The 27,991-nt window shown below is 43.7% G+C and overlaps 1 protein-coding gene across 1 annotated transcript in view; it reads left to right on the top strand.

Moving 5' to 3' along the window:
- The window catches only part of THSD4 (thrombospondin type 1 domain containing 4), a 543,647-nt gene that overhangs the window by 280,384 nt on the left and 235,272 nt on the right, over positions 1 to 27,991 (top strand). The window lies entirely within an intron of this gene.

Raw genomic sequence — 27,991 nt, 5'->3', positions numbered from 1 at the left:
GAAGAAAACTCTTTTCCTATCGAAGGCCAATGATACCTGGCAAACTATAACCAGAATTCTGTGTAAGTTTTCATTGCTTTTCTAAATGAAATCAGTTTATTGTTTTCATTTTGACTTAAAATTGCTGTAAGCTTTTTTTTTTTTTTTTAGTACAAAAAGAAACAGGGGCGCCTGTGTGGCTCAGTTGGTTAACATCCAACTTGGGCTCAGGTCATGATCTCATGGTTCCTGAGTTCAATCCCCACATTGGGCTCTGTGCTGACAGCTCAGAACCTGGAGCCTGCTCCAGATTCTGTGTCTCCCTGTCTCTCTGCCCCTCCCCCGCTCACACTCTGTCTCTCTCTCTCAAAAATAAACAATAAAAAACTTTAATATAAAAAATACAGATGTTTATAAAGAAGAAAGTGAAAACATGTATATTCTTGCCACCTAGAGAGAAACACTGAGAAACTTGTTGTGTTTCTCTCCAGGCTCTTTCCTGTACATGTAAACACACATATGTATATATATTATAAGAAAGGACTCATACTATACATACATATTTATAACTTGCTTTTTTCTTAATCTATTTTAGATATTTTCCACGTTGATATCTGTATAGATCATTATCATTAATAATAGTGACTTTGATCAATTGCAATAGTGTTGCAATTGATCAAATTCCCTATTTTTCGACATTTATCTCGTGTATAGTCAACTACAGTCATAATAATGCTGCGTAACACACAAGCTCAAAATCTCAGTGCTGCACAGAAATAAGCACTTGCATCTTGCCAGTGAATTTGTAGAATGGAGGGTGTGGCACTGATACATGAAGAGGGGGTTGGGGAGACTCTGCTCCACCAGTCTCTCATCCCCTCCTGGTGATGAGAGAAGTATAGGAGTGCGAGCCCAGCTCCACAAAAGCACCATCCAGGAACACAGAGGGACCCAAAAGGGGAAATACACAGATCGAGTTTGGCCGTCTGTGGTCTCGAGTCCCATAGACCAGCTCCATGGTCTCAGATAGCTCACTTTATGAGTACCTCCTTCTTCAATTTCCCCCATACTTTATGTATGTGAATATATGTAAACTTATGGTCTGCGTCTTATTTGATATGTTGGTATCATGATGGATAAAATGTTACTGATTACTAATATTAGGCATATTTGGCTTCTGCCTGGACATTTGATTTAGGCGAGAGTAATGTTCTCAAACTTGGTCAGGTGGAGGGAGAGGCAGTGTTGTGTCATCAGAAGAGCCTTCCATCGGTTGGCAATTTACTTAGGAAAGTAGCTTCACTTGAACTTGCACAGCCTCAGTGTCTTCTTCTGGGGAAATGGAGTCAACATTCACTCTGCCTCCCTGCTAGGGTTGTGAGCAACAGATGAGAAAGTGTGCCATAAACAATAACGGCTCTTCCAGTGTGTGTTAGCGGAGTGTTTGTTTCATATTGGGCCCATCAAACAGCTTTTCTCTGAACCTGGGATTGCCCAGCATTTGAAACTGAGATGGAAGCAAGACCATATTTCCAGAAGGAAGCTGCAAAATTCCTAAGCTCTGACCACTGGGGGAAATTCTGTCTAGTGATTTTACTGACGCCACTGGCATAGTTTAATCATGAAGAACATCCATGGACAGTGGTTCTACTTTTCTAAATTAGCTTTCAGAAAGCCCCACATGCTATTGTTTCCATGAGTAACATCAGAAGAATACACTGGCCTTGGGTCTCTTCCCAAATTGTTTTTCCAGTGAGATAGGTACTATCATTATTCCAAATTTAAATTTGAAGGAACCAAGACTCCGAAAGATGATGTGGTTTGCCCTAGATTGTGCAGAACCCAGCTTTTAAACCAGATCCACCTTGTCCAAAGGCTGAGCTCTTCGCCCCAGCTCCAATCAGGAGTCAAAGGGAACATCATCAACACCAAAGTCCTCCTCTTGCTCCTTCTACTCATCCCTTAAGCATACCCTTTATCAAATATGTAACCCTCTTCTCAACCCTGAGGTTCACTGAACTGTGAGTTTATTAGCCCCAATTTGCAACTGAGGCATAGAGAAGGGAGGTGTCATTTCCTTGGCTCCACAGGGAATTCACGACTGAGGAAGTAAGACGTTTCTCCCTCCATAACATTGAGGAAAATTTTAATTTAAAGGAGGTCATGGGTTACAGACAGAGGGTTGAGCTTCTACTGGTAAAAATAGGCATTCTTGTTGAAATCATTTAAGGCTTCCCCTCTTCACAGACACAGACCTTTGACCAGAGTCCTCTGCTCTCCTCCTGACTATTGCTGACTAGTCCAGAGAGCCCTCAACAAACATTTCAGCCAGTCTGTGTCTTCAGTATGCCATTTTTTCCTCTCTCTTTCTCTTCAGCTGCTCTAGAAGCTAGTGCTTCCAGATTTGGAAGAGAGGGCAGGGCTGAGGAAGGGTGTCTGATGAGTAACCACTACCGCCGCTCCTGCTATCCTCATTAACATTAATGGGTTTTTCTAGGCCTCATTAGCTCAACAGCTGTATATGTACTTCTGCCATGATTCGGCTGACCTGACTCTCATCAGCATGGTATGGAGCCCTGGATGAGGACCTGGAAGATACAGATTCCAGGCCAAGGTCCGCCCTCAGTGGCAATCCTGCTCTCCATCTCTGGACCTCAGATCCTTATCCATAAGCTTAGGAGGTTGAACGAGAAACCCTCTAAGGAATTTTTCAGTGATTCATTTTCCTCCCTGGGTAGAGTTACAGTTCACCATCATTGACCACTTTTGGCTCGAAATTATTGTGGTTCAGTAGTCGAAGAGGAACTTATTGCAAATTCATCTTTAAAATGTTTTGAGACCATTAAGAGAAAACTGAGCTCACCGTTGCCTCCAGAGCATTTGATGTTACCAGCCTTGCTGGGCAGAAGGAGGCCTGAGTAAAGTGGAATTTGGAGTCAGAAGGGCCTGGAGATCCTGGACTCCTCCCGCCTTCTGCGGAAGGGAGCCTGCAGCCCAGACAACTTGCCCAAGGTCACCCCTCTTTAGGAACAAAATCGAGCATAAAACTGTTTCCAGCGTTATTTTACAATACCCCTCACAGAGTGGCAAACCTTCATTAATGTATATTTTACTGTTACTCCCATAAACTTAGTGACTGTGTGTTATCAGCAACACACACCATTTTTCTCTGTGGTCAAACCCAGTTACTACTATAGTTCAGTGACAAGCTCGTTTTTTTGGCCCGTGGAAATAATTACATCGTCAAATACCACTTCATGATTAAAAACTTTCTAACCAGGAATAGCTCCGACTTCACAGTAATTACTTGTGGCAAATACCCTTTTTTTAGAAAATGCATGTTGAACAAATTGAAGTCAGATCAGTTTTTCCCTCCCCTGCTGGAATAATTGCGTGCATAGGAGAAGATTCCAGTTCGGAGACGTTCTTAGTGTTACACATCGCATGATAACTTAGCCTTCAGTGCCCTTGAACGTCCTTGCTCATCTCGAAATACTTCTCCTTCTCACAGACAGAGTGAAAGGAGTATCCTCCTTCCTTTACAATCAATGTTCTTGAATCCTCTCCTGCCTCCCCGGTGATACTGAGCCCTCAATTTTACATTTTTTTTCCCCCTTCAGCAGCTGTAGTTCCTCCGTCTAAAGAGGTAGGAGAACCCCTGAGTTGGGGTTCCAGTTCCTATTGAGTTGTGTGAGCTTGGGTAAGTTAAACACTCTGAGGCCCCGTTCAAAATATATATATATAGGGATAATTATTTTGCCCCCTAGGGTAGTTGTCATGGCAGTTCTGTAAGAAAGTTACATTCTAGGATGGTGCCCGGTACGTGAACAGCTCGTAAGATGTGTTCATTCTCCCACTTCCTTATTGTTTTTCCATTTTGGTTTACGGCATGCAGGTATCACTCACATCTTACCGAAACCTTCATTGGAACCAGTTGTCTGCCTCCCCGATGCCAAGTTTCCTTTCTGGTTTTTGTTTTTTACCACTCTTGCCTCTAACTCTATAAACATTTTAGAAATAGTTGTTGGAAGCCTCTCTCAGATCGGCCTCTCATCTGCAGTTCCTGGGTGTGAGCTCCTGTGTGTGCCGTGCGTGTTGACGCCCGTTCACGGTGGGGTGTTTCTCCCATGCTTTGCAATTTTGAGTGTGAGCTGGTCGAATGGGAGTCCTTTTCCTGGAGAGGCCCACTAGCCCTGGGTTCAAGATTTTGAAGTTACCTTTCGGGGGAGGCTATAGATTCTCCAGCATTTGGTGATGTTTTAATGTTTTGGGGGTTTTTTTTCAAATTTTTTAATGTTTGTTTATTTTTGAGAGAGAGAGAGGGGGGGGGGGGGGCATGAGTGGGGGAGGGGCAGAGAGAGAGAGACACAGATTCGAAGCAGGCTCCAGGCTCTGAGCTGTCAGCACAGAGCCCGATGCGGGGCTCGAACTCTTAGACCATGAAATCATGACCCGAGCCGAAGTTGGACGCTTAACCAACTGAGCCATCCAAGCACCCCGGTGAGGTTTTAATGTTAACATCTCAGTTTCAGAAGACACCACCAATTGAGTAGCTCCCCACGGTTCGTAAAGCTTCCAACTTTATGCTGAGAAAACCCCTCAAGTCCAGCTCCCTTTCAGCTGGAGAGGGTGTTCACTCTAGTCTCTATAGTGGACTCTATTAAAATTGAGTTCAAATCTCATCCCTGCAGGGTTAATTGGGGTCTGGTAACACTGTAAGAATTCAGCGTTAGGCCAGCACAACATTCTGACTTTTTATTTCCTCCTTACTTCTGATGCCTTCTGAATTTGGTTATGTGGGATTGTGTGTGTGTGTGTGTGTGTGTGTGTGTGTGTGTGTGTGTGTAGCTGTATTTTATTTTACTTTATTTAAATATGTGTTTGGAGCAGGAAGATGAAACCCCTGTAACCAGGTGAAAAGTTCCATTGCTTTCCTTTGGCATTGAAATAAGTGGCTTTTGCTAAGGGCTACAAGGCTAGTTTTCAGCCCCACTATTACTTTCCTGAAGGTCTGCAGTAACCTCTTTGTTACTAAGTCCAGTTGCCTTTTCTGAATCTCAGCATATATAGATTTGTTTTTAATATTTTGATAGTTGTAATTACAAGAAATTATCAATGTCCAGCATGATGCAAGAATATGAGGTCCCATGCAACATGTTATGGAACAATTCTTATTTGACTTACGTTTGCAGTCTTCCTGAAGCTCGGCATAGTATCTTGTATGTGGATCTTTGCCTAGTTCCAAGGGGGAAAAACTGCTGATACTTATAATAAGATCATGTTAAATACATACAGTCCCAGTCCAAGAACATGGTGTGACTCCCCATTTGCTCAGATAGTATTTTGGGTCTTTCAGTGATATTTTTAAGATTTTTATAATCATGTTTCTTAAATTAATTTCTGTGTATTTTGTTTTATTTTATTTTTTTTAGAGAGAGTGTGCCCAAGTGGGGGAAGGGCAGGAGAGAGAGACAGAGAGAGACAGAGAGACAGAGAATCTTAAGCAGGCTCCATGCCCAAAACAGAGCCCAACGCAGGGCTCAATCCCACAACCCTGGGATTGTGATGTGAGCTGAAATCAAGAGTCGGACATTCATCCGATTAAGCCACCCAGGCACCCCATTTTATCTTTTTTATTGCTGTTGTGAGGGATCTTTTTCCCCACTATATCTTCTATCTGGTTATTGTTTGTAAATATGAAAATTATTGAATTCTTTACAATTTTTCTACTTTATTATCTTCCTAAATTCTTTTATTATTTCAGTAGCTTTCAATTATTTTTGTCTTTGGGTGTTCAAGGTATACAACCTTATTATCTGCAAATAGTGATAATTTTACCTCCTCCTAATCAATATTTTTAGCCCTAGTTTCTTTTTCTTGTCTAATTATATAGGCTAGTTCTTCCTGTATAGAGTTAAACGACAGTTAAGTCTTTGTATCCCTGTTTTGTTCCTGACTTAATTGAAGGTGCTGTTGGGATTTCTCTCTTCAGCATGGTGCAAGCTGTTAGGCAGGAATAGATTTATTATCATGTGAAGGGGGCATTTTTATACCATTGAACATTTTTATCAAGAATAGATGTTGCATTGTGCTTTTTCCACTTAAACTTGTTCATATGATGAATTATATTAATGTGTCTCCTAAAATTAAACTGTCTGTTTTCCTGGCAAAACTCCACCTGGTTAGGATGCTTTTGTTCTTTTAATGTCCCGGATTCTGTTTGTGTTATGACTTCATTAAATTAACATTTGTTAAGCGGAGCACAGGGTGTTGGATGGTGAGCCACAGTTCAATAACAGACCACAAGAGAAATCAAAACAGAGACGTTTATTACTCACAGGTCCTGGAGGAAGTGCATAGCTTGCCTTGAGGGGCCACCGGAGGAGGTCAAGGCAGAGTACAGACAGTGAGGGGCATGACTGGGGTGCATGCCTTCTTTAGGGTCCATAGATGGAGTGCTTAGGGGTTCCCAAGCTACGGCGGGTTTGGTAAGCCCCACAATGGTCTTATCTAAGAGGCGCGTAAGGCGTACGGGCCCTGGGAGGCAGGAGAGACTGTTGATGACAAGGGCTATTGGGGAAGTCTTAATGGGAACTTACATTCGTTTATGTAACTATGACTCTGAGGCTGCTATCTAGGTCACCTGCTTTCATGAGGGGCTAGTGTCCGTTTAAAATCCCTGCAGGCCGCTTGGCCCAACAAATGGATACCAAGGCAACAATACCATGAGGCAGTTCAGCTAAACTCTTGACGATCTGGTGTTCTATTGAGGGGTTTTGCCCGAGTAATCATAAGAGATGGTCTGTGACTTTATTTTTGAAATCTTTGTTACATTTTGTTGTTGCACACTTCAGAAAATATGGTGTTCTTCCATTTTTTATGTTCCAGAATAGTTTAAATTACATTGGGATTTCCTGTTCTTTGAAATATATGGTGGAAATTCTATAGGCAACCAGCTGGATCTGGTACTTTTTAGGAGATGAGGCTCTTTGTCAACTTTCCTCATTTTTTTTTCCCATGAAAATTGGTCTGTTTACATTTTCTCTTTTTCTGGTATCAGTTTAGGTAAATTACATTTTCTTCAAAAATTGCCTATCCATCTAGGTTTACAAATGTATTTGTTTCGAATTTAGCAAAGTAGTCTTTTAGGGTCCCTTTAGTTTGCTTAGATTTTGTAGTTATTTTCCTATAATATTTCTTACTTTGTATATTTACTGTTTCTTCTGTTTTGTTTTTCTGATTGAGTTAGCTAGCAGATTAACTGTCTCTCCCACCTTCCAAAAAAAGCTTTTAGTTCTACTATGTTTTATTTTCCAACTAACTAATACTTCTTTTATTTTTATTAATTCCTTTCTTCTGCTTTTCTTTAGTTTCTTTTTCCTTTTCTAACTTACAATACTCAAATTTGTTACAGTTTTAGATGTTAGATAAGCTGTTCAGAGTGCCCCTGGGGTCATTTTGATGTGGTTTCCCCAGTCATCTTTTAGTTGGCTGTTGTTCCTCTTCTAGAGATTTCTTCAGAAAGCTCACAGGAACAAAATTATTGTCCTGTGATGAGGTGATCAAGGACTATGCAGCCACAAAATACAGGGGAAGAATTTTGAGATGGGGTGTCACAGAGGGGGTTATTATAGAGGCGGGTCAAGCAGATAGTTGTAGTTAATTATTAGAAACATTATTTTTCTGGATTTTGGGTGGTGTGTGTGTAGAATTTATCAGCTTAAATTTTACATTTAATACCCTTTCTTTGTGCATTCTAAATAAATACATTTGTACCTAATAAAAGGGACCCACAGATTGTATGCACTTCAGGCCCATGGCACTGGATCTACTCCTAGCTGCTGCCCAGCTCACCCCCATCAGAGAACGCTTCTTGCAGAAGATGGGGTTTGCCTTTGCCCCTCGGGAGTGCCCATCCCCCTTTAGAAGGGCATTGTTTGGGGTCTCTGAAATCTGCTGCCCTAGGCTCTCCCTCCCATTCTCTATACTTCCTCCTCTGTAGCTCCAGAGAAAATCTGTTTGCTTTTTGTGCCTCTTACAAATGTGTTGTGTTTGTCTGGTATTGCTAGAAATGGAAGATGGTAAGTTTTTTCCTTCCATTCTCTTTTTGGGATTATTTTCACGAGCAAGAGGGGGAGAATGCTGGCTTATGCAACTATATTCACACCAGAAACCCAGTTCTGTCATTTAAAATATTTTTTTTCTATTTTAAAAGTAAAGCACACATACATTATAGAAAATTCAGATCCTGAGAAGTACAAAAAAAAAAAAAAATTCAAACCATTACTGTTAAAATCCTTATGTATTTCTTCCTAATCCTTTTTCCATGCTTACATATTCTTTCCTTTAAAAAATTGGGATCACTCTAAACCTACAGTTTTGTATCCTGATATTTTTGCAATAAGCATTTTTGTAAGTCACTGAAGAGAAAAAAGTTGTAATAGCTGCATAAAATAAATTAGTTTATCATGTCTATATGTTAGATGAGTCTGGTTTTTTAAAATTATCATTATTATTATAAATGCTATTGTATGGGTTGGCAGACTATAGTCCATAGGCCAAATTCAGCCTCTAGCTACTTATTTTTGTAAATAAAGTCTTACTGGAACACAGCCATGCCCTGTTGATTATAGTCTATGGCTTGTTTTTCCCTACAGTGTCTGAGTTGAGTAGTTGCAACAGAGACTGATTGGCTTGCCAGGCCTATAATATTTATAGAAATAGTTTCCCACCCTGTTGTACTACAGTGAACATCTTTCCATGTTCATTTTTGTATGCATGTATGTTCATTTTCTCAACATTAACCCCTAGAAAGGGAACTACTTTGACCAAAGGAATATGAACATCTTTATGGCACTTACTAAGTCATCCACCAGAAAGGTTGATTCACTATTCCACTACTAACATATTAAAGTGTGCCTTTCCCCCACACCCTTGACATCACTGGGCATAATCATATTTCTTTAATCTACAAATTTTTGTAAGTTGAAGAATGGTATCTTATTTTTGTTTGCCTGTTTTTGATTTTTAGTGAGGTGGAACATTTCTTCATAATTGTGACTTCCAGCTCATTTTTGAATTGCCTGTTCATGTCCTTTGCACGTTTTCTTGCTGGAGTGTTTGCTTTTTATTCATGATCTGTGAGACATATTTAAAGACTACAGATATCATACACTTAATGCTTTGGATACTGACAACTGTTTTTTTCTTTAAACAGTGTGCTTTCAGCAGCCGCAGCTACGATGGGTGATACACCACTATTCTAAGGGAGTGTGGCAATTCTTACAGTCTTACGTTGTGTTCTAAAGGGAAGCATATTTGTATGGGAAAGCAAAGTTGCTAAAGACCTGGCTTCACCTCCCTGAGAGTGAGAGAAAGAAAGTTTCCGGAAAAGAAACAGCCATTTAGGAAGCAAACCCCTCTTTCTTTTATTTTCCCAGGCCCTGAGTTAACCCAGGGTCTTCTTCAAAGTGGAAAAATTCCCCATTGTTCCTAAATAAGCCCCTAAATCAATTCCATACTCATGGAGCCTGGTAGCAGGAATTGATTTGCGTGTGGCAAGCATTCTTCCTGAAGCATGCCATGTTTAAACCCTTTGCCCTCCATGAAATGTCTTTTTTATGTTTTTCAGAAACCGTTAATGAACTGTTGAAAAAGGGTTAATCACTATAATGCGTAAAGTAGCCCCTCTAAAAAACCACACCAGCCATCAGACTTTCCAAATAAAAGTTTGTGAATTCAGGTGGGCGTCCCAGCTGGGAAGAAGATATTTCTGAACCATATGGTTGTTCCGCAGTCTTAAGGTAAACAAACCCGCTTGGGTTACTCAGGGTAAAAATGGTCTGGGAAGACTCTGTAGGTTGGCATAAAAACACCGACACTAAGCCAGCTCTCACTTCCTTGTACTCTGTGTGCTCTGAGGTAATGAGATGATAGCAGGTTTCTTGAGATAGCTAGAGAGGTTGACGTTTAGCTAGGAGACCACCTCTGGTCTCTTCTGAAACTTGGCTGACAGATCAGTGCTCCCTCTACCTCTCATTCTTATATTCTTTTGATTTTTTAAAATAATTTTTAGATAATTTCCTCAGTAGTCCTAACTCAAACTTAATATTAAGTCAAGCTTAATATTAGCCCAAATTCGTATAGCACCCCCCGGGTACCATGCGCTTCCTTCATGTGGTCTTTATCATCTGCAAGGAAAATGGAGCTGACCCTTGTCCCCAGTTTATAGCTGAGTAAACTGAGGCTCCAAGAAGCTTAATGTATCGCACATGAGTCCTGTGGCTAGTCTGCCTTGAAATTAGTATATAAACCTGGGCTTTAGTTTTACTCCCAAGAACTCCATACACTTCCGTGTGAACAGAGAACACACTTGAATTGCCCTGAAACTGCTGGCATGAACTCTCCTTGTCTTAAGGACAGCTTCTTTCATCCAGAGGACAAATATTTGTTGAGCTCACACCATATACTGTTTGCTCTGCTAGCTGTGTTACATACGGTGTATCAAGTCAGCCACAACTGCCTTGGGAAGAAAGGGCTATTGCCACCATTATAGCTGGGGGGAGGGAGGCCCAGAGTGGTTGCCTTGCCCAGGAGTACAGCATGGCCCATCAGAAGTGGCACTGGGTGTGAACTCAGCCCTGTGTGGCCCCAGTGCTGGTGTTGTGCTGACAGCGTAAGGCTAATGCTGTAAGTGCTAGGAGCAAGGGCATGGCTGTACCTAGCACCCTTGACCCACACCTTTCTAGTTTACAGCATTGCTTTCAGGTGGCATCTCAGTGATGAAACACCCAGATGTAATCCAACTTTTAATTTGATTAAAGACTGAGGGTCAATTTTTTTAAGTTGATTTTTTATTATTTTGAGAGAGAGAGAGATAACAGGAGAAGGGCAGAGAGAACGGGAGAGAGAAAATCCTGAGCAGGCTCCATGCTATATCAGTGCAGAGTCCACGATGGGGCTCTCTATCCCACGAACTGTGAGAACGTGACCTGAGCAGAGGTCAAGAGTCTGACGCTGAACCATCGGAGCCACCCAGGAGCCCCTGTGAGGGCGTTTTTAAGGAAATTATGCCTAGCAGTATGGAGAGGCTTTTAAGATTACAACTGAACCTTTATAAATGAAAAAAATTGGGGAGAACGATTTTTCAATTTGCACCTACTGTTTTTATTTGCAAACTGAGCTTGTTAGGAGGACATTATTTTTTTTAATTATAATAAAATAGACGAAGGCCAACATAAAAAAAAGAAAGGACTGGACTCATCTCTGTCCCACATTTTCCTTTCTAACCTCACCTTCCAAGCTGGGAAACCTTGTGACCTAAATGCGTCAGAGGTCCCAAGTTTAAGGTCAGCCCCAGAGTCTCACTGCAAAGGCTCACACAAAGCACAAACAGCTCTCCAATCCAACAGGACACCGATTGTTAATTAACTATTTTAAAAACCTTTCAAGCAACCTCAGTATGTTTTACATAGTTTCCTCTTTATTCTTCCATATTCTGACCCCCTGCCCCTCCCCCACCACACCATGGACCCCAAAAGAAATACTGTCTGGATTCTTGCCCATAGCGAATTCAATATTTTTCTTTTAAGTTCTGTTTCAGCTCAGGAAGAAGAGTGGCTTTATAAACCATTACCAAATCAAAGCCCCATCAGAGGAGGACAGAAGCCCCCATACATTGGGATGAATTATTTTCAGTTCTTGATTTTATGCCAGTGCTAGTGAAATTTCACAGCTGGTTATTAAAAAATCCTGGGGTCAGGGTTATGTGCTATTTATGTCAGAAGAAGCAGGAGAAATAAAATACCCTAAAGATATGAAAACATTTTGTAAATCGACATCTTTTTGGCATATGTTTCCCTTTCAGGGCCTAGGAAGCGATTTATGTGCTCTGATGAAGTGCCGGTAGAAAGACCTCCACTCAATCCCCACTTAATGGTCCACGCACCTTCCAAAGTATTGATACAGCTGACCTGGCTGAGGCCCATGACGGGTGAGAGGAGGGAGGCCTGGGACATGTAGACAATTTATTGCTTTTCAGAAAGAGGGAGAAGAAATGGTATGAGTGACCTAAGTCATAGTTCCCTCGAAAGGTAGAGACTGCTAACCATTCAAGTTGACAACTGCCAATGGTAACCCAACTTCGCTCTACTCGCCATATACTTGAATCATTGGGTTATTTTTGAGAATGTTAAAATGGAGCACCCCTCCTCCTACTGCTTGGAGCAGTTCCAGCCCTCCCCTCAAGTATGAAGATCCAATGACAAGGATGGCCCATTAGCCAGCCTCTCCCAGCGCAGATGTCTGCCCCAATAGAGGAATGGGTTCCGAACGTCCCATTGTGGTTAGCTGATGGTCCCCAATATCCAGTCCCTCCCAAGTTACAGCCTAAATCTAACTAAAATACTCAAAAGTACAGTGTCTCTTTGTTAGAAATATGATCTAGAAGAAAATGAAGCATTTTTCTTTGCCCGGGGGATCTGATACCCAACAAATCAAGTAGGACATGCCCAAGCCGCTGGTGTGGGAAACCTGGAGACTGCAGAGGTTGCAAAGGATTAAAACGAGGGTTAACATGATTGTCATTGCAACTGAAGGGGACTTGGGTTTAGAAACCTCTCACGTGGGCTATAGAGGAGAAAGCCTGACGCCTTATTTCACAAATACATCTCACTGCCCCCAGCGACTCTCCCAAGGACCCAATCCATCTCATTTCTCAGTTTTTTCATGAGGCTTCACTTCAGAAAAAGAATGTGCATCTTGTTTAAGACTGTGGTAGAGTCACTAGAGGGGCTGATTAGAGCTTCGGGCTCTGGAAGGAGGCAGAACAGAGCCTCGTCCTTGTATCCTCAAGAGGGGTGACTGGGATTCACGCTCATCTCTTCCCTGTACTGTAAGCTAGGGGCCTGCCTGACTTGGAGCAGAGGCTTCTCCCTTGGAGGAGGGATGGCTTTGTAGCTAACTACCATTTTTTGGTTTCTTCAGTTACAGATCAGTATAGAACATCACTTGTCCTGGGTGAATCTGAGATTTTTGTTGGTTTCGCTGAACTGAGATGATTTAGGGATGTGTAAGGATTCCTGAACACAAGTTTTGCCTCTGGTATAAAAAAAAAAAAAAATCAGTCTTTCGTATTAAAAATCGACTTGGTGTATGATAGAAAGGTGTTGGGATGAAGTATTGTATTAATTAGGATTAGAATCAGCTGTCAGCTGCCTGAACAGGAGACCCAGAAGAACCATGGTGCAGTCTCAAAGATGGTTTTCTTTTTCCTTCACTGCAAGGCAGTCTGGATGTAGGCAGCGAGGAGCCTAAGTTGCTCTGTCTTTTTGTTCTATGACCTTCTGCATGTAGCTTTCTATCTGGGCTGCCTCAGGGTCCAAGGTGGCTGCTGGAGCTCCTGTTGACAGAAATACATGCCAGGCAGCAGGATGAAGGAAGGGGAGAGAGAAAAGAGTATACTAGTGCTTCTCTTAAGGAATACTCCCAGAAACTCACCCTACAAATTCCACTGACATCTCGTTGGACACCCCTAGCAACACCCCTACAGAGGGTAGAAACTGTAGTCATTTAGTCGATGCATAAAAGAAAACTGGGGTTCTGTCCTAAGGCAAAATGAGAGGATAAATATAGGTTCGTGATTCAGAGTGGCTGTCACAAGCAATACTGGAGAAAGGAAAAGACTGTGCTATGGCCCTCAGCCCTTTCCCCCTGGGATATGGCAGCTACAAATGAGAGAAACCACTCCTGGAGCATTTGCTGGAAGCTGTGTGCCCTGCTCAGGGTGATGAATTACTTACCAAACAGAGAGAAGGAAATACGTGAACACTGGGCCTACTTCAGCCTTTGCATTACCATTGCCCTCTAACCCCCAAAGAGTATTTTGCAAAAGGAAGCATGTTTGACAGGTTCTGAAGGTGTTGCATCTGAAATGGTATCTTTCTGAAAGGATGCAGTTATACAAGTTTAAGTGTTTTTCAGCATCCTCTTTGTTAATAAGAAGAGAAAGGGAGTATGGCCATGGGTATGAAGGCTTATATGTGCATGAAATTATGTATATAAATATAGATAACATATTAAAATACGTATTTCAATTCATTTTACGAGGCATACTACATTGCTCCTTTGTTCAAGGAGTCCTGTCTCCAGAGATCAAGTTTAATCTCTTTGGACTGAGATTGCCCAGGGAAGAGCATTACGGGTCTCACTGGGTTATAAGGTGTTCAGGCTACTGCAGTCTGTTGCAAGTATTTTCTTTCTGTTTATCAGCATATGTTTTTCAGTCTTTGAATATCACTGTGGGGCTGTAAAGATTTCTCATTTGTTAAATAGGCATAATGGGTTTTTAATGCCATTATCCAAAAAAAAAAAAAAAAAGTTTTGACGCGCTAAAGAAGTAGACTATTGCTTCAGGATCGTCAACTCATTATACTTGGTGGATAGAATGTCTGTATCCATCAGTGGAAATTTCAGAGTGAGGAGTTAAACATATTTGGGTTTAAATTATATTTAAAAGAAACAGAGTTCTTTACAAGGGTAGAGTGGGTTTTAGGTTGATTTTATAATGACGTGGGTGCTTATCCTAACTGGGGATGGCATGAAACCAACGTGAGTTGGTGATAGAAATCTAATACTCCCTCAAATTTCATAATTAAGTAGCTTTTAATAGATAGAAATTCTGCTGGTGGATTATATTACTGAAAACAATATTAAGTTTTGTAACACTCTCTAAGCAGAAAGAATCCATGGGAATAATCCACATAGTATTGTAATTTATCATGCTTTAAGAGGAGAACCACACACTCTTCTTGAGAAAGCTGATTATTTCTCACCTAATTAAAAAGCCAGCATTTTAGGGCCCACTGCAAGTTGAGACGCACAGAATTCCTGATGTGAACAGTGCCTTAAATATATTTTAGACTATTTTAATTTTTTTTTCACCCCAGTTGTACTTGTAGGTTGATAATATCTTACTGATAGTAGTTGGGGGATCAGTATTTTCTGCTTGGGAACCAGGGAGTCTCTCTCTCTCTCTCTCTGTCTCTCTCAATCCCATGGCTGCCTCTCCGAATGCTCTTGTTCCTTAGGATCTCTCTAGAATCCTTTCTTCCTCTCACTCCCATGACCACAGACATCCCCCTCCGCCTTCCATGTGTCATCACTGCTTCCTAGACACGGCAGTGGCCACCATGAGTGCTCCCTCTCCCCTGGCTCCTACTTTCTCCATTGATCTGTACACAGCAGCCAGGTTAATCTCATGACATGACTTTGGCCCTCTCATTACCAAGCTCAAAAACATTCATGAGTATTGAACCGATGGCAGACAAAGTGCTGTAGGTTGGCGTTGATCAAACAGGTCCTACCTTTTCCACCTTGCTTCTCATTATTTGCAAACACAAACCCTTCACCCGGGTCTAATCAATACAGTTCCTGATGCCCAGAGTTGCTGTCTGCTCTTTGCAGTTTTGCCTCACACCATCCTCTGTGCTTGGAAGCCCGCCTGGGTCTCTACTGGGTTCAGTTCTTCCCTCAAGTCCCAGGAGGAAGCCTTCTTCCTTTGCTCTTTCCATGGAGCAGCGGTCTCTCTGACACTGAGTTTTTGAAGCACGTACTGTCCCTGATGTTTTGTTTTGTTTTGTATTGTTGCTATGTCACATAGGATACCATGTATGATAGTTCCCATTTATTTATTTTCTAAGCAATTTGAGGACTAGGTTTATATGTCTTAGGTGACTAGCACAATTCTTCATATATAATAATAAGATTGTTGGCAGTGATGAAAGGGTATGAAAAAAATCACCAAGGCTGTGGGTTATTCCTTCTTTTCTTTTTCTTAACTTTCTTCCCCTTCCTTCCTTCCTTCCTTCCTTCCTTCCTTCCTTCCTTCCTCTCTCTTTCTCCGAGGAGATAGGAGAGAGAAAGCAAGCAAGGAACACATATATTTGGAACTTTCAATGTACCAAAAACTTTCTATTTTGATTATTCCATACAACTAATTTTGGTTTCCTTATTTGGCAAAGAAAGAAACTGGGACTCACACTGATTAACTTCCGTTCCTAAAGGCCATGCTGCTAGTACCTGACGGAGTCTGGGTTTGCCCAAAGCGGACTTGCCTGGCTTCCAAGCCTGTGTTCTAGTATCATCATCCTTCCCCCTCTCTCCTCTTCTCTCTTCCACGCTGGTGTTTTCCAGCTCTGCCAACGTAAGCTGTTGGCTGCCTTCATACCAGGGCCAAGGGAATGCCAAGGTCATTGTTAGCCATCCAAAGATGAGGGTATTTCAACATGGCAGGGGTATTTCATGGCTGAGCTGATGCAACAATCCAGTATCCAGTGGCTTAATTCACTAAATCTTGTGAGTCTGCTTTGAATAGCTGATTGTTGAAGGCAGATTTGAGTTTAAGAGGCAAATGACCCTTCCCATTGTGACACTTTGTGAACCTCCTGGAGCGTTTTTGTTTTGGTGTCATTGAGTCCTCTTTGTGGCTTGCCTTCCCATCTCTGCCGCAGCCTCTGTTTAGTTCTTGTTACATAATTTCTGCCACCAAAGAAGGAACAAATCATGCAGAGAACACACCCATTTAACTGTGTTTGAGATCTGCCCAGGAATGTGGAACATGTTTAAATATAAAACTGAGAATGAGGCCTTTGACATTGATTGATTTTAGGAATAAAGTAGAACTAATCCACGATACTGATCTCATAGAGAAATATTTTCATAAAATTCCAGAACGTTTGTGGGAACTGGACCTTAATTAGAGCCCCATTGTACAGGGTTAAATAGCGCGATCGTTAGAGTTGATGTAATTATTGAAAGGAACAGTACACAGGGCAAGTCTGTGCATTTAGTACTGTAGATGTTCAGAGGTGCTTGCATATAACACAGGTCAAGTCCAGAAGGCATTTAAAAATACATGTCAACACTTTCTACATGCTATCGAAATTAACTAGGAGTACGGAAGTTCATGAAAATTAGGGTGGGGAAATGAACGAAAATAATAGGATGTGCTTCTTTGTGAATTTCTATGGCGGAAAACAATTTGAGGTCATCACGGATCACGGATGGACAAGAACACACTATCTCATCCAAAAGCAAGTACGGAGGATGACTGAACAATTACAAAGTCTTTTGAAAAATCTTCTTGTTTGAAATTAGCTGTGTACAATAATAATGTATCAAGTTTTATGCTTCACAAGTTTTGTCTCTTCATAGAGAAATGAAGGGAACTTTGAGAGAGGGTAGGAGAGGACAAATATGATTAAAGCATTGGTGAGTAAAACATAAGAGCCGAAACAGTTGACTTGAAAAATAGTAGATTGGCTCAGAATATATGTTATATACATTTTAATTGTTTTTAATATTTGTTTATTATGATTTTTTTTTTTTGAGAGAGAGAGAGAGACAGAACGTGAACAGGGGAGGGGCAGAGAGAGGGAGACACAGAATCCAAAGCAGACTTTAGGCTCCGAGCTGTCAGCACAGAGCCCGACACGGGGCTCAAGCTCACAGACCGCGAGATCATGACCTGAGCTGAAGCTGGATGCTCACCAGTCTGAGCCACCAGGCACCCCTGTTACATACATTTTATATTGAATAGTGGCAAGATGTTTTACAGAAGATAATTTCCAGTTACTGTCCATCTTTAGATAGAAAGAGGGTAGGGGGCACCTGGGTGGCTCAGTCGGTTAAGGTCATGATCTCATGGCTCGTGAGTTTGAGCCTCGAACTCAGAAAAGCACAGGGTACCAAAAACTACAAGAGATGTGAACAAAACCCCAGCATGCTGGGGGAGAGTCTTTCAATAAGGGTGCTATTCAAGTGCTGCTAAAAATCAAGCAAAACAAAGCCAAGAATCAGGTTTCTGGTAGGTTCTACTGTTTGGGCATCAGTGAGAGCATATCAGGTTTGTGGAGGGCCCTGGTTTCTGTCTTCACATGGAGCCCTTTCCTTGGGAAGATATCATAAAGTTGTGGCACAGGCTGAAGTTCTTTTTTTTTTTTTAAGTTTTTGTTTTTAAATTTATTTATTTTGAGAGAGAAAGAGAGAGCACAAGCAGGGAAGGGGCAGAGAAAAGAGACAGAATCCCAAGCAGGCCCCGCATGGTCAGCGCAGAGCCCAAAGTGGGTCTCAGACTCACCAACCATGAGACCTTGACCTGAGCTGAGACCATGAGTTGGACGCTTAACAGACATCGCCACCCAGACGCCCCAGACTGAAGAAGGTTCTAACATTTCTCACCTGCGGTGGCATCTATGGGCATCAGGTGACATCGTTTCCCCGCTCCAAACAGGTGATTTCAGGTAGCTTGTGTGGTTACAGCTGAGCCAACCACAGCTAAGGACTGGCTTTCACTACAAAGGAAATAGGGTGCGTTCCTTGTGCCTTTCTTTTTTACCACTATGCACGTTACTGTGAGCTTTGTCCTCATACTGGTGTCATGTGATCGCAAGGCAGCTGTCCCTCTATAGCCCTGCATCTGCGTCCCCACTGGGAAGAAGAGAAAGGGCAAAATGTAGCTGCCAGAAGTGTGTTCTTACGTAAAGATCTTTCCCAGAAGTCCCACCTAGCAATGTTCACTTATATGTCATTGGCTCAAGCTGTAAATGGACGCTGCTAGCTGCAAGGGAGGCTGGGAAATGTAGATTTTTGGCTAGACATACTGATCTGCACCAGCAAGACCAGTGTAGTGCACTGTTGGGAAGGAAGAAGACTTCCTTCTTCTACACTGTTGCCTATTGTGTAGGCAGATAGCAGCGTCTGCTCTAGACCCATGGCTTGACCACCATCACCATTTATGTAAAGGTCTGACTCACGTTTATCTTCCTGGTCCCATGTGCTAAATGTAGCATGCTGCCCTCTCTGCTTCCTCAGCCCTAGCTTATGGTGCAGTAATTAAATTCCACCTCAGGGCCATATATAGGCGCTCTCTGTGTCTCAGCATCTGAGCCCGGACTCCTGAGCCTGGCTACTTCCGGCATCTCCCCCTGGGGCTCCAATGGCAACAGTCCGGGGAGTGACTAGCTCTGGTCCTAAGGAGTCGTGTGGCTTTATCAGCTGGAGACTTCTTCAGGCCCAGACTTGCCCTAAGTAAAACCTGCAGGCACGGGGGAAGGCCAGCCTTTAAAAGCCTTGTGGAAAACTCACACGCACCGGGGATATCTTCCTCTGCTCTGAGGTTTGCTGCTTTGGGGACCCCGCGCACGTTACTTAGATGAAGGTGTAGGAGGTCTCCGACTAGGGAGATGTCACTGAGTTCCACTGGTTCATCTCAAACCCAAGTTCAAATGGAGTAAGACAGTACCAGCATTTTCTGTAAGAATTCAGCCTCTGATCCAAGTTAAACTTCATGCAGGCAGCCCACAAGTTATGCCCCAGTACCATCTTCTATGAGAATCCTGTCTCAGCCCTCAGAGTGATCCCTGCAGACACCAGGCAGATGGGGTCTGGAAATTGGTAAAGTAGGAAGCCCTGAGCTCATGCAGGCAGGAGAGGTCTACCCCCACCTGATTTCTTCTGCCTGGCTCTTTTAAGCACGCAGCTCAACCTCTGTAGCCACCGGGATGCCCGCCCCCAGAGAGCAAAGGAGAATCTGCAGAGCTAGCCCAGGTCTCATTGACTTTTAGGGATGCTGACCCCAGACCTCCCTTGTGTGCATGAAACCTACATACCCAGCGGTCCACTGACCAGCTTCGCCTGTATGTCCCACAGCCATTTCAAACTCACGCATTTGTTATGCTTCAGCAATACCTGTTTTCTATTCCTCAAACATGCTGGGATATTTCCTGCTGCCTTTGCATGTGCTGTTCCCACTGCCTGGAACAGTCTCCCCTAACTCTGTTCCTCCTGTGGAGTTCCCTGGGTGAATGGTACAGTCGTCCCCCTGAGACACCAGCCAGGAAGCCCCGTCTGGTCCTACCATTGTATCCTGTAATTCCATCCATGGGATTCATCCAGTGACTCCCAAAGCCCTGTGGCCTCTGACTTATTAAGGCCTCCTTCTGCACTCTCTCTTTTCTACTTCACTGCCCTCTGCAGTTGAACGCTGCTTCTCTTCACTTTGGAGGCGTCCCAGTGGCCTCCTGACTGGTTTTCTTATCTCTCACTCACTCCAGTCTGCCATCCCCATCCTTGCTAGGGAGATCTCAGAACAACCTGCTCTCATGCTCTCCCTCTGCATGACACCCTTCAGTGGCTCATCATGCAGGGCCACATGCAGATTCGGAAGGTCAGCCCACCGGGAGTTTTATGATCTGGCTCCCCCACTCTCCTGCGGGCTGCACAACCAGTGCCTCAGAATCTGCAAAGCGCCTCGAGGCGTCAGGCTCACGATGTCTCCACATCCCGCTGTCTGCACCCACCTCTCACCTGGTTCACTCTCTGTCCTGACTCAAGCTCAGGTCACATGTCCCCTTCACTGGGAAGCTTTCCCTGAGCTCCCACTCTGTTCTGTAGTCACCCAGACAATACTTATCAAGTGTCTGCTCCATATGTAGATGAACAAGACAGGCAAGATACCTGCTTTTGCTCACCTCCTAGTAGAGAAAATCAGGTAGAAATCCAGTGAGCAAGTTAGATGGTTGTTCAGATAGAGAAAAATGCCATGAGGCAGAGAAAACAGGGCCATGCTTCCCAAACTGTGTGCTAAAGCACCCTGGGGTACTGCAGTAATCTCAAAGGGTACCATAGGAAATCTTACATCCTTTAGTAAAACACAGTATCTGTTCAGAGTCTGTGAAAACTGTTGTATTACGTTGTTTGGACCTAACTACTCCATAAACGAAACTATCAGATATTTCTTTGGGTCTAGGTCCGCCATGAAAAACTTACTGGCCTGTTAAGAATGCCAAAAAGCCAGGACAGTTTGGGAACCACTGAAATAGTTTCATGTGATAGTACCGGAGGGTAATTGTGACTGGTAGGGGAGAAGCCCTCTCCGAGGAGGACATGTGTGAGGTGAGCTTTAACACGAGACCTTGTGAAGGTCTGTTAGGTAGACTGTTCCAGGCAGTGGGAACAGCACATGCAAAGGCAGCAGGGAATATCCCAGCATGTTTGAGGAATCGAAAACAGGTGTTGCTGAAGCATAACAAATGCTGGGAGTGTGGTTGGAGATGAGGCCGGGGTGGGGAGTGTAGACGAGAGTCGGCTCAGGGCTCTCTAGACCACAGCAAGGACCTAAGGGGAGCATTTCCACCCTGACAACGGTATACACCACTCTTTCCTATTCTCCCCAGGACCCCTTGGCTAAGGCCTCACGACCTGGCCTCTCCGTGGAGCTGTCCTGCCATGGGATTGCGAGCCCACCCGTTAGGAGTTCGGTCCCTACGTGAAAATGAGGCAGACCTCCCATTTAGGCTGGGAAGGCCTTGAGCCAGCAGAACTCCATCGGCCTGCCTGGGCCCCAGCTCAGAGCCACGCTGTCTTCCACACACATGAGGCACTTCTCAATCTCCCTGACTGTGGTGCCTTTTCAGGGGGAGGGGGGGAACTCTCTCTACTGCCCCCTAGCCTTCCCTCCCCCAGGATGCCACCCTCCAGGGTCATGGCCTATTAATTTCCTCTTAGGCCGTGCACTGAGAGTTTTGAGGGACAGATGGCACCGTAAAGCTGAGAGAAGCACAGAATCTGGAGCCAGCCCTCCTATCTTTTTCAACAGAGGAAAATCATGCACAAAACAGGAAAATGGAATCATTGTGCCGTGATTTCCTAACGCAAGTGACTGCGAAAAACCAGTTCATACTGGCACTCGTCATGCAGACAGCCTATGGGATCCAGTGACTCAGTAAGTTATGATTTTAGGGGGCATAAAGCATGGTCTTGGCTTAGGGAGGGAAGAGAGAGGCGGGAAAGAATGGTGGGAAATGGAGTGGAAAGTGAAGGCTTTCCGAACAGCGAACAGCGGAGCAAATCCTGCATTTCAGATTCAGCCAGGCCCCCGGGACATGCCCTTGTTTTATGATGACCAGGTCATGAAGAACTTCACCTTTTTTTATCTTGATGACTTGAGGGCTGGACTCGAAGTCACCAGCATATCCCGAGGGTCACTCGGGGCCCTACCTAACGTAAGGCTCTCAGTGTGTGTGAGCTAAATGAATGCACGAGGGACTGAATGAATGTAGGCATGCAGGGTTACGGAAGCTGAGACTGAAGGTGGGGGCTGTCACTGCCAGTGACTTATGCAGAGGATTTGATGAAAGATAAAAAGACTTCTTAATTAAGTCAGGTGACCTCAGAAGAACCAATCTTGGCAGCATAAACAGTAACGTCACAACCATCTCACAAAGCACGCAATTAATCATAGAAGATGGAGAAAAGAAAAAAAATGGAGCCAGTGGTTCAAACCCAAGTGCAAGGAGCTTGAGAAGAGCCTATTGTTTGGATTGCGTTTTCAAATAAAGTTCTTCTTTGGACAAATTGTAGACTTTACAGAAAAATTGTAGTAACAGTACAGAGAGCGCCTGTGTATGGCTGAGGCATTTTGACTTTTGCCTGATGTTAACACCTTGCATGACCCATTGCCAAGGTACATTTGTCAACACTAAGAAGCCAGTGTTGGTACGTCACTGTTACCTAAACTCTACACTTTATTTGGATCACCAGTTTTTCCATTACTGCCCTTTTTCTGTTCCAGGATCCACTCCAGCATCCCACATCGCACCAGACTCCCAGGCCCCTTAGCCTCCTCTGTCCCATGACATTTTCCCTGCCTTTTCTGGTTTTCATGCCCTTGACAGCTTTGAGGAATATGATTCAGTATGTTGAAGAATGTCCCTCAAAATGGGTTTGTCTGAGATTTTTTTCATGGTTAAAGTGGGCTTCCAGGTTTTGGGGAAGACTGCCACAAAGGTTAAGTGCCCCTCTCGTCACATTCTATTGGGGGAACACATGACACACAAATAATCTGTTTTTAATTTTTTAATATTTATTCATTTTTGAGAGAGAGATGGAGTGCGAGTAGGGTAGGGGCAAAGAGAGAGGGAGACACAGAATCTGAAGCAGGCGCCAGGCTCTGAGCTGTCAGCACAGAGCCTGATGCAGGACTCAAACTCACAAACCGTATGATCACAACCTGAGCCAAAATCAAGAGTCAGATGCTTAACCGACTGAGCCACCCAGGTGCCCTGGAGATATTAATCTTGATTCGTCTTTTGTTTTTTGTTACTGTTTTTGGTTTTTTACCACAGTTCTTGCCTTTACCCCAACACATTCCCATCCTTATGGACAACCTCCCATCCTTCCAGGCTCACGTTAAGTGGCATGGAAGCTCCTTCCAGACATCCTCAAAACCCTCTTCTGCCATTGAACTGAGATGCCATTTTCGTGATTATTCTCTTTTGCTTTGCTAGCAACAATCTGTCCTTTTCTGCGGTTTGTTGAGTATCTGTTTAAACATTGTGACAGGGAGCGAATGAAACAGACATACACTTAGAAAAGATATTCTTGGGGTTTGGGGAAGGAAACCGAAGAGCAGAAATGCAAGAGTAGATATAGAAAAAGAGAAAGATGAGAGAAAAATGTCAGCCAGGAGTCGACAGCCAAATCAAACAGGGGCAACGTTTGTGATTAAAATAGCAAATGCAAAAATGGAAAAGTAGTGCTCAAAAGCAAAAGCTTAAAAATCAAAACTTTCCAACTTTAAAATAAAATTTTGCAAAAGCAGAGGAAATTTAAGTGGTTCGAGTTTGTATGGGAACAGAAACATAGATGGAAAAAATATGTTTCAAATAGGTAAGGCAAATTTTAATGAACAGCCAAATAACACAGTTATCTGATCTTACAGAAGGAAAGTACTGCAATTTGGAAAGGGCAGGAAGCCTCTGGCAGCCCCAAAGTGATTAATAACGATCAGCTTGGGCTTAATGACGAGGTCCGAGGAGGACCGTCCAGAGGGCTCAAATTTGGGCCTGTTATTTTCTTTGTATAAACAGAACCGTTTTGTTCTGAGAGACAAACAACAAAGAAATCTGAAATTCATCTTCACAAAAAGTTAAGTTGGTCGAACGGTTTTTGTGTGTTTGTTTTTGAGGGGGGAAAAAGAAAGCATGACTCTGTCTTCTAAATGTGGCTCCTGCCCACAACGTCCTATTGAATATTTTCTTTCACTCAAAAGAATGTATTGTGTATCTTCTCTGCTCAGTGTCAGGAATTGGTCCCTGCTCCAGGTTTATGGTCTAGTTAGTAGCCATCCATTTTATTCCTTACCTCCCATTTGCACTTTTGCTGGTTTAGATCTTGGGAGTCAAATCTCTTTTTCAAGCAGGATTTGGGCTTGTGTTTTGTTTTGTTTTGTTTTGTTTTGTTTTGTTTTGTTTTGTTTTTCCTGCTGTAGGCCAGATCATTCACCGTGTCAGCTTAGGACAGAGTGTTACCCATCGGGATGAGCAACCTGTTCAGCACCTGCCCCCACCCCCTGCCCAGGTTAAGTACTGGTTGTCCCGATTCCCTCTCTCTCATTTCCCCATGTGTTTCCATGAACAAGTGTGTCTTGATGGGATGCCTGTATTCAGTAACTCCCATGCCAGACAAGCCTAGCTATGTCCAGACGGCGGTCCCATCCGGCACAAGGGCCACACGCTGGACCTTCTATCCCATGCGAGAGTGTCAAGATGAGGTCACAAAAAATCTGTGTGATCCACACAAAACAGTGGAATACAGTAAACCCTCAGCTTGCATGTAGGACATAAGTGTCCCACGGTATCATCCCCATCATTCTTAGTTTTCCCATTTCCATTACTTACGGTTGCTTGAAGAGCAGGTTGTCTTTCCTGACCAGAAATGGCCCAAGACCTCTGCCGTGGCCAGACCTCTCTGCCAGTTCCCTGGGGGGTTGTGCTCTACACTCAGCAGTCATGTTGTTGTGACCTTGGTCAGTTCACACACGACTCGTAACAGGAGGAATGATGTCAATACACCATGGAAGTTAAATCGATCCATCGATGACTTTTCCAAGGCGGGAGGATGTGGGATAATGGAAGCAGATTTATAAACTTCCACAGGACCAAAATATATTTAAAACAAAAAACAAAAACCAAAAAACTCAAATCCTTCCGTAGAGTGCTGCATTGGCAGGAGGTTTTTGAGGCCTATTTTTAGCAAATTAAAAATGGGTTTAGGACCCCTCCCCAAGAAGTGCACCTTCTGTGCCCTCGAATGGCCGCACTGTGGCTCAGAACTCTGCTTCCCCATCTTGCCTCAACACCCACAAGCCAGCACTGCCCCTCTCCGGTCTTTGTAGGTTTTTAATATCCCCTGAGGCAGACTCCAGAACTCTGAGCTTCCCACTTGGGGGGTTAAATTACATCCCGGGAACGCTTATTGGTTTTGCTGACTTTTGGTCACAAAGTTTCATAGGTTTTAGTGGTTGGTCCTTAGTTTTTCCATAAGCTACAAGTTTTAGGGGACTCTATGGCAGAAAACAAGGTTCTTCAGGAGTGCATATCAGAAACCTATACTCAGCTGTGTGCTTTCCTCCAGCCACACTCAGATCTCCCTCTGAGGTCTTCTCAGCTGGGGACACTCACTGCTCCCTCCTTTGTCCTGAAGTTTGAAAGGTAGGGGATGAGGAGAAGTGGGGAAGAGTCATGCAGTTCCCAGCACTTACCTCAATGAATTGTCATTGCGGACTTCATCTACTTCCCTCTAGACCGCAAAGCCCATGAAGGCAGACATCACATCTTTGGTCTCCGTATCCCTCGTGCCTAGAGAAAAGCCCGGACTCAGTGTTGGAATGTTAACTCGAGTTGTCTGTAACAGGTGTCAGAAAGCACTCCCCAAATACACTCCCCATGGAAACAGGACCAGAATTACACTGTAAGACTTGAAGAGATAACCCCATTTTGCTCCAGCCAGCCCCCTCTAACTCAGCTGAGCTAGCTGACCAATAGCCCAGTTAGATCTTTTAACAACCTATGTTGGGCTGTTCTCCTAAATAGGAAATGGCAAACTCATTGCTACCACAAAATAAAATAGAAAGTACAAGGGTACAAAAATGTCATTTGAAAATAATAGTGGGGGGGAGAAAGAGATAAGTACGTGACTGAGAAAGATGTGTTATGTGAGCCGTGAACATTGCTCAGGGAGAAGGAGGGCCACTTAAATTACCCAGGGAAATGGGAACTGTCTAGACAAGTAATTCAGATAGCTCAGGCTGAAGCCAACCCTTCAGGGGTTTGTGCCAGACCTCAACCTCAGTCCTGCCTACTGGAGTCTCAGGGCTTTGTTTTGTCCTGGGTTAAGCCACATCTCACTTGGCTGCCAACTTTTTTTTTTTTTTTAACTTTATTTTTGAGAGAGAGACAGAGTGTGAGCTGGGGAGGAACAGAGAAGAGAGGAAGACAGAATCCGAAGCAGGCTCCAGGCTCTGAGCTGTCAGCACAGAGCCCGACGCAGGGTTCGAACCCACGAACCACGAGTTCATGACCTGAGGCGAAGTTGGAGGCTCAACCAATTGAGCCACCCAGGCGCCCCACTGCCAACTATTAACAACGAGTGGCTTACCATCAGAAGCTCGCGCCTAAAGGGATTCCTCTTCTCCCTCATGTCCACCGTAGTAATGGGTGGATGAACTTGAGTCCAGCTTCCATCAGTCGTTCACTATGCCACAAACTGCTTTGCCCAGGTTTAGAGGGTCATGGTTACCCTGACAGACCCTGCATACCCAGCCCCAGTGCCCCTTGCAAATCTTCTGAAGCACTGGAAATCAGAGGGTGTGCGCCCAGTATCAGCTCTGCAAGGGACCTGCCAAGGGTCTGGGGGAGGCCATTTAACCTGTCTGCTTCTCATTTCCTCATCTGTGAGCTGGAGGGGCTGAACTAAAACATTTTGCATTTTTTTTAAAGTAGGCTCCACACCCGGCGTGGAGCCCATCGTGGGGCTTGAGCTCACAACCCTGAGATCAAGACCTGAGCTGAGATCATGAGTGGGACGCTTAACCGACTGAGCCACCCAGGTGCCCCTGCATCTTTTTTTCTGAATAGAGGTGATATAACACCTTTTCATTGTAGAATTTGTAAAATACAGAAAAAATATCATGCATATGTAAAGTATTTTCGGATATTAAAAAATTTGGGATCCTGCTTTTTCTTCTAACATTATATGAAACACTTCTGTATTCATTAAAAAAAATTGTGTGTGTGTGTGTGTGTGTGTGTGTGTGTAATTTGTAATAGCTTCCTAAAATTTCACAACCATTTGGTTTCCAAAATGCCTTCCAGCTCAAACATTTTGGAATTCTTTGAGTGGTGACAGATTAAAAAAAAAAAAAAAGAGGATGCCTTTCTGAGAGAAAGGGAGGAAAGAAAGAGGTAGCATGTTTGGGTACCATGTTGTAGGCACTGTGGTGCATAGTTTGATCATGTTAATATTAGGAGACAGTCCATGGTTCTCTTCTGCTCTTACACATCTGTGCCAAGAATATATGAGGCCATGACTGCTTTTTACCTGAGCCATTCTTCAGGGTTGTGTTTTTAGTGAGCAGCCCTGAGAAATGAAGTGAGAGCTGCCTACAGAACAAAGGGCAGGCTTGCTTACTGCTTGCTTTAAAAGCAGTGTATTCCCGGGGTGCCTGGGTGGCTCAGTCAGTTAAGCATCCAGCTCTTGATTTCGCCTCAGGTTATGATCTCATGGTTTCATGAGTTGGGGGCTCTGTGCTGACAGTGCAGAGCCTGCTTGGGATTCTCTGTCTCCCTCTTTCTGTCCCTCCCTGACTTGCATCTCTATGTCTCTCAAAATGAATTAAAAAACAAAAACAACAACACAGTGTGTTCCCCAAGTGCACTGTCCCTCAGTAGCAGTGGAAACCCACTGCAGGCGCACTATCTGTCTGCACCCCTCCACCTTGTCCCCGTGGACTTGGCCATGAGGCTAACTGATGGAAGTGCTCACGTCCATGTTGCTTGCTGGTCTGCGAGTCATAAAGTCTTTGGCCTCTGACTTGGGAATCTATATCTTCCGCCAGCAGTAGTTTAACTCGTTAGCTTGTAAGTGGGATGAAGTCAACCCCAGACCAAACAAT

Source organism: Panthera leo, chromosome B3 (genome assembly GCF_018350215.1).
Source record: "Panthera leo isolate Ple1 chromosome B3, P.leo_Ple1_pat1.1, whole genome shotgun sequence".
NCBI lineage: Eukaryota > Metazoa > Chordata > Mammalia > Carnivora > Felidae > Panthera > Panthera leo.
Note: the sequence above shows the minus strand (reverse complement) of the source record. Positions and strands in the feature narration are given on the sequence as shown.